General features: G+C 45.9%; 1 pseudogene; it reads right to left on the bottom strand.

Moving 5' to 3' along the window:
* Nucleotides 1-9864: 9864 nt before the first annotated feature.
* LOC134897848 (5S ribosomal RNA) lies at nt 9865-9983 on the bottom strand (annotated as a pseudogene).
* Nucleotides 9984-11022: the final 1039 nt, after the last annotated feature.

Here is an 11022-nt window from a genome sequence, read left to right as displayed (position 1 = left end):
TTGGCCGGTGTGTGAACAAAGTCCATAAGCAGGCCCGAATGTCTAGCTAGATCTCATGCATGTGGCCAGTGATTGTCACTTAGGGGGCAATTTAATTCTTTTAACGCACCCAGTAGGGTCATTCCGAGTTGATCGCTAGCAGAAAATGTTCGCTGCGCAGCGATGAAGCTAAAAAGCGCCTCCTCTGCGTATGCGGCGCAATGCGCACGCGCAATGTACTTTCACAACGGCCGATGTAGTTTTGCACAGGGTCTAGCGATGCATTTCTGTCGCACTGCTGACCGCAGAGTGATTGACATGAAGAGGGCGTTTCTGGTTGTCAACTGTCCGTATTCAGGGAGTGTTCGGAAAAACGCAGGCGTGGCTGGGCTAACGCAGGGCGTTTGTGACGTCAAATCAGGAACGGAATGGTCTGAAGTGATCGCAAGCTAGGAGAAGGTCTGGAGCTACTCTGAAACTGCACAATTTTTTTTTGTAGCCGCTCTGCGAACCTTTCGTTCGCACTTCTGCTAAGCTAAAATACACTCCCAGAGGCCGGTGGCTTAGCGTTTGCACGACTGCTAAAAACTGCTAGCGAGCGATCAACTCGGAATGACCACCCCAATCTCCACTTTAAAGTAAAGGAAGACCAAATGGCGATGATCAATTTGATTTTTTTTTGTGCCTAAACAGTCGACTTTTCACACATTTTAGCTCACCACATGAGGTGGTGGAGAGCTGAAATTTGCCTCAACGTTAAGCCTGATTCTGTGTCGGGCAAAGACACGTCTTTGGCCACAGTCGCATCTTATGCTAATGCTGCATCCAAGGGTCCTCATTCCGAGTTGTTCGCTCGGTATTTTTCATCGCATCGCAGTGAAAATCCGCTTAGTACGCATGCGCAATGTTCGCACTGCGACTGCGCCAAGTAACTTTACTATGAAGAAAGTATTTTTACTCACGGCTTTTTCTTCGCTCCGGCGATCGTAATGTGATTGACAGGAAATGGGTGTTACTGGGCGGAAACACGGCGTTTCAGGGGCGTGTGGCTGAAAACGCTACCGTTTCCGGAAAAAACGCAGGAGTGGCCGGAGAAACGGTGGGAGTGCCTGGGCGAACGCTGGGTGTGTTTGTGACGTCAACCAGGAACGACAAGCACTGAAATGATCGCACAGGCAGAGTAAGTCTGGAGCTACTCTGAAACTGCTAAGTAGTTAGTGATCGCATTATTGCGAATACATCGGTCGCAATTTTAAGAAGCTAAGATTCACTCCCAGTAGGCGGCGGCTTAGCGTGTGTAACTCTGCTAAATTCGCCTTGCGACCGATCAACTCGGAATGAGGGCCAATATTCACAAAACTGAGAAGGATCTTGAGAAAGTGCATTTCAGTCTTTTCAGTTCAGTTTCTCCATCTACCATGTGAGTAGTGTAACAAGCGACCTTCCACCAGACACGACGCTGACACAGTTGTATAAAAGAAAAGCAGTCCGTTTACTTCCACAGCACAGTAAACAGACTTTTCAGGGCATGTTGAAGGGGTACCTCAATTAGGCACCAGTTCACAAACAGCATGTACACATTCGCAGGCTCCCTGTCTCTAACCCACTGGCCCGCCCTCTATCGCCTGGCCACTTGTTGGCATCAGGAGCCCTGAGCCCTTGCCCTAACGAGCTTTATAAAAGTGTGGCACAGGTGTGCCTGATTGCTGGGAGCACTTGCTCCAATACCTGGATTGGACCTGCATGGATGGGATCACATGTATGAAATTGCAGGATATTTCTGTGCATCAACACCAATACAATAATATAATTTCCAACTGCCAGATAATCTTTGACACAACATTAAAGAGACAACCTGCTGTGTCCCAACACCACCCTAGGCTTCCTCTTGGTCCAGCCCTAAACCCAGGTCGCCTTAGCCCGTGGCACCAGAACTGTTGTGCCCTGTCCTGCAAACACCCGGGGTGGCATCTGGATTGGACTGCCACAGTAGCTATACACGTTTGAATGTATCTACATCCCCGCCTTAGATTAGGCATCTCAGTTACTCACCAAGAATGCCCATTAATAGCACAGACCCTGCGTATGATTCTGTACTGCATCTGAGTGCAGACAATCATGACACATGCAGAACTCAGACACATGTCTGTGGTATCGTCACTGCATCTAACTCAAAATCAGGCCCCAAGTATCAGGATGGTCTTGTTTGTACTAAGCTACTTTACGTTAACCAAATTCCTACATGCCCACATTTCAGTTAGTGAAGTGGCAAAAATATAAGCATGTAAAGCTTATAACCTTAATTTTTCATTACAAAGTTGTGTTAACACTTTTTTTTATAGTTTTCTATTTACAAATAAATCTAAAGATTGCACTGCAGTTATTCTATGTAAACCTTTGTTCATAATAAAAAAAATATATATATTACAGCGATGCCTTGTAAATGATCGCAGCTTTAAAAAAACGTCCAACCTGGACGGTATTACATCCTGCCGCTAGTCTTCTGATAAACCTTGTTTAGTTGGATTAGAAATTACGACAAAAAGGGATAAAAGCAAACAAAACATGAGGGGTATCACTACCAAAAATTTTACACTTTGTAACTTAATATCCATCATTTGAGGGAACGTGAGTAAAAAACTGCACTTACCTTTCTGCACCTGCTATTGCAGCATCTCATCTAACCTTAGTCAGGATGCGACTATTAATTTGCCCTTCAGCAGATATATACAATCTGTTTATGGAGGCAGTTATGAAGAGGAGCCTTAGTGATGTAAAAATTATAATATATTTTTTTTTACATAGCTGTCCCACCATTTAATAAACAGTAGATTATATTAGCTGGGTGGAAATACCCTTTAGAGATGGCTCATAGCAGACAAGCTGTATACAGATTGTGGGCCTTCAATAATCAGGGCACGATTCATAGATGGATGCCACTGCGTCTGCTGTAGCGCTCGTTTACAGAATTGCAAGTGTGGTAATATGCGCATGCCAGTTTCAGACTTTACCATGTTCATTTGCATGCACCAAACAGTACATGCCCATGGACTCCAAATTTCTGCTCCCCTATATGCAGCAGCACTACCGGTAGTTCTAGACAGTCCACTATCGGTGCACCACTGTGTTTACCGTCAATATTTGCACCAGTCACTGCCCAGGAACGCCAATTACTTTACAACTTTGTTTCCAATAACGATCACAGACGCAATAGCAAACAGGCAGATGAACGCATGCACCATAGGGATTTTCACATAATTTTTGCACACACAGTAGCAAATAAATCGCTCAACTGCACCAGTTAGCATTGCATCAATTAACGTCCACTTCTAAATCAGGTCCTCAATTTAGTCATCTCTCCAGCAGTTTGGATTTCTCCCAACTGATAAAACCTGGCTCATTTTTGAGTGTAACAAGCTTTTAAAGATAAATTACAAAAAACAAGATATGCGGATGCAGAGCATGTTTTGTTTTGTATTAATCCAGTATTTTTTATTAATTTTTAAGAGAAAAAAAATAAACAAAAACCAAACAGAAAAATAAGAATTTACTCACCGGTAATTCTATTTCTCGTAGTCCGTAGTGGATGCTGGGAACTCCGTAAGGACCATGGGGAATAGACGGGTTCCGCAGGAGACTGGGCACTCTAAAAGAAAGATTAGGTACTATCTGGTGTGCACTGGCTCCTCCCTCTATGCCCCTCCTCCAGACCTCAGTTAAGGAAACTGTGCCCGGAAGAGCTGACACAACAAGGAAAGGATTTGGAATCCAGGGTAAGACTCATACCAGCCACACCAATCACACCGTACAACTTGTGATAACCATACCCAGTTAACAGTATGAACAACAACTGAGCCTCAGTAACAGATGGCTCATAACAATAACCCTTTAGTTAAGCAATAACTATATACATGTATTGCAGAGAGTCCGCACTTGGGACGGGCGCCCAGCATCCACTACGGACTACGAGAAATAGAATTACCGGTGAGTAAATTCTTATTTTCTCTGACGTCCTAGTGGATGCTGGGAACTCCGTAAGGACCATGGGGATTATACCAAAGCTCCCAAACGGGCGGGAGAGTGCGGATGACTCTGCAGCACCGCATGAGCAAACTCAAGGTCCTCCTCAGCCAGGGTATCAAACATGTAGAACTTAGCAAACTTGTTTGACCCCGACCAAGTAGCAGCTCGGCAAAGCTGTAAAGCCGAGACCCCTCGGGCAGCCGCCCAAGAAGAACCCACCTTCCTTGTGGAATGGGCTTTCACCATTTTGGATGCGGCAATCCAGCCGCAGAGTGAACCAGCTGAATCGTGCTATAGATCCAGCGAACAATAGTCTGCTTCGAAGCAGGAGCGCCAACCTTGTTGGCTGCATACAGAATAAACAGAGAGTCAGACTTTCTGACTCCCGCCTTTCTGGAAACATAAATTTTCAAAGCCCGGACTACGTCCAGCAACTTGGAATCCTCCAAGTCCCTAGTAGCCGCAGGCACCACAATAGGCTGGTTCAAAGGAAACGATACCACCCTAGGAAGAAATTGGGGACGAGTCCTCAATTCTGCCCTGTCCATATGGAAGATCAGATAAGGGTTTTTACATGACAAAACCGCCAATACTGACACACGCCTAGCCGAAGCTAAGGCCAATAGCATGACCACTTTCCACGTGAGATATTTTAGCTCCATGGTCTTAAGTGGCTCAAACCAGTGGGATTTCAGGAAATCCAACACAACGTTAAGATCCCAAGGTGCCACCTGTGGCACAAAAGGAGGCTGAATATGCAGCACCCCCGGAACAACGTCTGAACTTCAGGCAGTGAAGCCAGTTCATTTTTAGAGAAAATGTATAGGGCCGAAATCTTGACCTTTATGGATCCTAATTTTAGGCCCATAGTCACTCCTGACTGTAGGAAGTGCAGGAATCGACCCCGCTGGAATTCCTCTGTAGGGCCTTCCCGGCCTCACACCAAGCAACCTATTTTCGCCATATACAGTGAAAAAGTCTTGCTGTCACGTCTTTCCTAGCCTTTATCAGCGTAGGAATAACTGCATCCGGAATGCCCTTTTCCGCTAGGATCCGGCGTTCAACCGTCATGCCGTCAAATGCAGCCGCGGTAAATTTTGGAACAAACAGGGCCCCTGTTGCAACATGTCCTGTCTGAGAGGCAGAAGCCCTGAGTCCTCTGAAAGCATTTCCTGCAGCTCCGGGTACAGAGTCCTTCTTGGCCAATTCGGAGCAAAGAATATTGTTTTCACTCCTCCTTTTATTACAATTCTCAGCCCTTAGGTATGAGAGGAAGAGGAGGGAATACAGAGACCGACTGGAACACCCACGGTGTTACTAGTGCGACCACAGCTATCACCTGAGGGTCCCATGACCCGGCGTAAAACCTTTTTTTAGCTTTTTATTGAGGTGGGACGCCATCTAGTCCACCTTAGGCAGTTCCCATCAATTTGCAAACTGCGTGAAGACTTCCTGATGAAGTCCCCACTTTCCCGGGTGGAGGTCGTGCCTGCTGAGGAAGTATGCTTCCCAGATGTCCACTCCCGGAACGAACACTGCTGACAGTGCGCTTACTTGATTCTCCGCCCAGCGAAGAATTCTGGTGGCTTCTACCCTCGCCACCCTGCTCCTTGTGCCGCCTTGGCGGTTTACATGAACCCCTGCGGTCTGACTGGATCAGAACCGGTTGGTCGCGAAGCAGGATTTCCGCTTGACTTAGGGCGTTGTATATGGCCCTTAGTTCCAGGATATTGATGTGAAGGCAAGTCAGTTGACTTGACAACAGACCTTGGAAATTTCTTCCCTGTGTAACTGCCCCCCACCCTCGGAGGCTTGCATCCGTGGTCACCAGGATCCAGTCCTGAATGCCGAATCTGCGGCCCTCGAGAAGGTGAGCACTCTGCAGCCACCACAGGAGAGACACCCTGGCCCTGGGGGATAGGGTGATTAACCAATGCATCTGAAGAGGTGATCCGGACCACTTGTCCAGTAAGTCCCATTGGAAGGTCCTCGCATGGAACCTGCCTAAGGGGATGGCCTCGTATGATGCCACCATCCTTCCCAGGACTCGAGTGCAGTGATGCACTGACACCTGTTTTGGTTTTAATAGATTCCTGACCAGTGTCATGAGCTCCTGAGCTCTCTCTATCGGGAGATAACCCTTTTCTGGTCTGTGTCTAGGATCGTGCCTAGGAGAGGCAGATGAGCTGTAGGAAACAACTGCGACTTTGGAATATATAGAATCCAGCCGGGTTGCCGTTACACTTCCAGAGAAAGTGATACGCTGTTCAGCAACGGCTCTCTTGATCTCGCTTTTATGAGGAGATCGTCCAAGTACGTGATAATAGTGACACCTTGCTTCCGCAGGAGCACAATCATATCCGCCATTACCATGGTGAATATTCTCGGGGCCGTGGAGAGACCAAACGGCAACATCTGAAATTGGTAATGACAATCCCGTACCGCAATTCTGAAGTACGCCTAATGAGGTGGATAAATGGGGACCTGAAGGTATGCATCCCTTATGTCCCGATTCACAATAAAGTCTCCCCCTTTTTAGGCTTGCACTGACCGCTCTTAGCGAATCTATCTTGAACCTGAACCTTCTCAGGTATATGTTCAGGGATTTTTAATTCAATATGGGTCTGACCGAACCGTCTGGTTTCGGGATTACAACATGGTCTAATAATAACACCCTCTTGTTGAAGGAGGGGACCCTTGACCACCACCTGTTAAAGATACAATTTGTGAATTGCAGATAACACTTGCTCCCTCTCTTGGGGGGAAGCCCGCAGGGCCGTCGGTGAGGGGGCATCTCCTCACAGTCCAGCTTGTATCCCTGAGACACAATATCTATTGCCCAGGGATCGAACAGGGAGTGAACCCACTTGTGGCTGAACTTACGAAGGCGTGTCCCCACCGGGCCTAGCTCCGCCTGTGGAGCCCCAGCGACATTGGTGGATTTTTGTAGGGGCCGGGGAGGACTTCTGTTCCTGGGAACTAGGCTGCCCGGCTCTGACAAGAAAGGACGCCCCCCAGACTTTGTTTCTTTATACGAAAGGCTGCATTTAATAATGTTGTGCTTTCTTAGGCTGTGCAGGAATATAAGGCAAACTAGCAGAATTACCAGCTATAGCTGTGGAGACCAGGCCCGAGAACCCTTCTCCACACAATCCTCAGCCTTCCATATGCCTCTTAAGTCGGCATCATCTGTCCAATGCATATTCTACAGGACACGTCAAGCAGAGATCGACATAGCTTTGACTCTAGGACCCAGTATACTCATGTCTCTTTGGGCATGCTTTATAACTATATATCTATCACTTAAGACAGCATCTTTAATATATTTATATTGCATACTAGGGTCTCATCTCTGCTGATAAGGTACCTGTCCACGCTGCCACAGCGCTATAAACCCATGCCGACACAATCGCCGGTCTGGGTAGTATACTAGAATGTGCACGCTATTTGCAGGATCCCTGAGAATAGCAAGTGCTACCGTCTGTGCAAACAGGACACCCCCGGGGAAGATTCTCAACATATCCTGGCCCTAGTGGGGAAAGGATACAGCCTGAGAATTCTCTTGTGGGAAGCTGCCGTCTCTTGTCTGGAGATTCCCGCTCTTTTTCCTCATGAGAGGAGGAAAATTTACCTCAGCATTCTTCCCCTTAAACATGTGTACTCTCATGTCAGGGACAGATGAGTCATCAGTGATATGCAAATCATCTATTATTTCAATAATCATATATTGAATACCTTATAGCCATCTTGGCTGTAACTTTGCATTATCATAGTCGACAGTGGAGTTAAACTCCATGTCGATACCAGTGTTTGTTATTATGGATAGTGAGCATTGAGAGACTCTGAAGGTCTCTGTGACATAGGGACAGACATGGGTAGATTTCCTGTCTGTTCCCTAACCTTTTGTGCAATAAATTCACCTTAGCACTTACACATATCCAAACAGGTGTCGGCGGAGACCCCCTCTCACACACATATCCGCTCTATCACCTCCTTAGAGGAGCCTTTTACCTCAGACATGTCGACACACGCGTACCGACACACCACACACACAGGGGATGCTCTATTTGAGGACAGTTCCCCCACAAGGCCCTTTGGAGAGACAGAGAGAGAGTATGCCAGCACACACCCCAGCGCTATATAACCCAGGGATTACACTACAAACTCAGTGTTTACCCAGTAGCTGCTGTATATACAAATTTTGCGCCTAAATTTATGTGCCCCCCCCCTCTCTTTTCACCCTTTGTGTACCAGGATACTGCCGGGGAGAGCCTGGGTAGCTTCCTTCCAGCGGAGCTGTGAAGAGAAAATGGCGCTGGTGTGCTGAGGAAGAAGGCCCGGCCCCCTCAGCGGCGGGCTTCTGTCCTGTTTCTGACTAAAAATGGCGGGGGTTTTACACATATACAGTTTTCCAGACTGTATTATGTGTATATATTGCCAAAAGGTATACTTATTGCTGCCCAGGGCGCCCCCCAGCGCCCTGCACACTAGTGACCGGAGTGTGTGGTGTGCAGTGGGAGCAATGGCGCACAGCTGCAGTACTGTGCGCTACCTTAATGAAGACCGGAGTCTTCTGCCGCTGATTTTATCTCCTTCTTCTGTCTTCTGGCTCTGCAAGGGGGACGGCGGCGCGGCTCCGGACGATCGAGGTCAGGCCCTGTGTTCGAACCCTCTGGAGCTAATGGTGTCCAGTAGCCTAAGAAGCACAAGCTAGCTGCACGCAGGTAGGTTTGCTTCTCTCCCCTCAGTCCCACGTAGCAGTTGCCAGCAGATCTCACTGAAAATAAAAAACCTAACAAATACTTTTTCTAGCAAGCTCAGGAGAGCCCACTAGGTGCATCCAGCTCAGGCCGGGCACAGATTCTAACTGAGGTCTGGAGGAGGGGCATAGAGGGAGGAGCCAGTGCACACCAGACAGTACCTAATCTTTCTTTTAGAGTGCCCAGTCTCCTGAGGAGCCCGTCTATTCCCCATGGTCCTTACGGAGTTCCCAGCATCCACTAGGACGTCAGAGAAATACAGTGATAAAAAAAACAACAACATCACCCTAGAAATCCATACAGTCAATGCCATTACTTAAAAATGTTCAGGCAAGTTCTGAATATTGTAGGCTTAGCAGGGTTGAACACCGCACTGGACTTATAAATGCGGAGGCTGGGTAGTTATATACGTGCCTTCGCATAGACCAACAATATACAGTGTGGTAATCAGAGATCCCTGAAAAGGGTATCTGCTAAACATGTGTGTGTTGGTGGTGCTCCCAGAGTCAGTGGTGCAAGTTGCAGGTTGAATAGGAAAAAAGAAAGACTGTGTTGGGGCACACTTTACTTAAGTGAAATATGTTAAAAATGTACTTATTTGACTTAATATTAAAATAAATCTACGCAGATTTTGTATATAGACAATCACCTTAAGAGGAATACAGTGGTGTTCATGTTTGGGTTGAAATGCCCTATGTAATCACCAATCGTGTTCCTTACTATGTAACGCAGAATTAAACACGCCTAAGGTGAAAAATATTTTTAAAAAACAAAGATATGTATAATATCAATGTGTATCATTTATTTTGACATACTGTATGTCAAAATAAAGATAAGGACATACATTTCTGTCATCAATGATCTGCTCCTCGATGGTGGCTCTCTTGGTACTGTATGACGTCTTGCTAATAGGCTTTTTGCTGGTATTTAGTGATCATTCACTCATAAAGCTACACAAAAATTTCCTGTAAATTTCCTTTTTGAGTTATTTAGGAGAGGTATGTGTTGAGAGATCCCTATGCATGAGGGTAGGAAGTACAGAATAGAGGTAAGGCCAATGTTTACTCCACCACTTCTGCTGGTTGTTGATAATTTAGCAATGTAGCTACTGCACCTGATATTCCAAGGTAGTCACCCAACCTAGTACTGATCAGGCCTTTCACTGCTTTGATTCCAAGATCAGATGGATTTGGGCGTGACCAGTGAAGTGTGGCAGTAGTGGTTAGATTCAACAAATGAGTGTGTGTGTTTTTGGCATGTATACCAAATGTGAGAACTTCTGCTGTCCCGCTAGCTTGCCCTAAGTCCCTGTTACAATTGTATTGCAGAGAGCTTGGTATTTAGGCAATGGATGAGAGAGTTCTCGAGCATGTAGGGATAGACTAGGGTACCCCCACTTCTGCTGTCCACTGTCATATATTATTATAGAGGACAGTGGATGAGAGAGATGGGGTACGAAAGGAATTTGTGGTGGTAAATTTAGAAATGTATTTTTTACAGCATAGGGATAGAGACAAAGTATCTATACATGCAGAATTTGTAATCTATTCTCTTAATTATGCAGATAGTTAAATTCACATTTCAACGGCAGGTGGTATAGTTTAAAGTATTGGCTCTGTTAATAAACAGATAAATAAACAGATAAATTACATAATTGTGACCTTTAAATAAAAGTCAGAAAACACACATATTCTGGTGTTAGAAACAAAAATCACATACTGTATGTTGGAGGTAAGGTATATTAGGAGGTAAATGTGTAGGCTTAACCAAATAAAGGTTTTGGATAAAAGAAAAACGGCAAGCAGTATTCAAAATTGAAAGGCCACAATGGGCTATACAATACCAAGGAGCAGGGTATGGGCCAGACCGTGCACTGTCTGGCACCACTGTAGTCACAGACGGACCGTTTCACCACTGAATGGCTTATTCTTGGTGAACAAAACATTCAGTGGTGAAACGGTCCTTTAATAATTAAAGTAACTTAATATTTGTAGGCCGAGGAAACACAACACATAGGATATTCTTCATTAGTTAATACGCTTATACTTACACACTGTCAAAGTCGAAAATATTATTGTCACACACATCAAGTACAAACACCACACAGATGGCCTCCGTGCGTGTACTTGTTCTGCTGTACGTGCACATGCCCGCAAGTTGCGTAAAATCGCTCATGCGGTAGTGCGTATTAGCGCGTGGTATAAGTAATTAAGGTAGCATATGTATTTGCATGGAAAAGCCACAAAGACATTTCATATTT

The sequence above is a fragment of the Pseudophryne corroboree genome, chromosome 3 (genome assembly GCF_028390025.1).
Source record: "Pseudophryne corroboree isolate aPseCor3 chromosome 3, aPseCor3.hap2, whole genome shotgun sequence".
Classification (NCBI taxonomy): domain Eukaryota; kingdom Metazoa; phylum Chordata; class Amphibia; order Anura; family Myobatrachidae; genus Pseudophryne; species Pseudophryne corroboree.
This window is presented reverse-complemented; position numbering and strand designations above follow the sequence as displayed.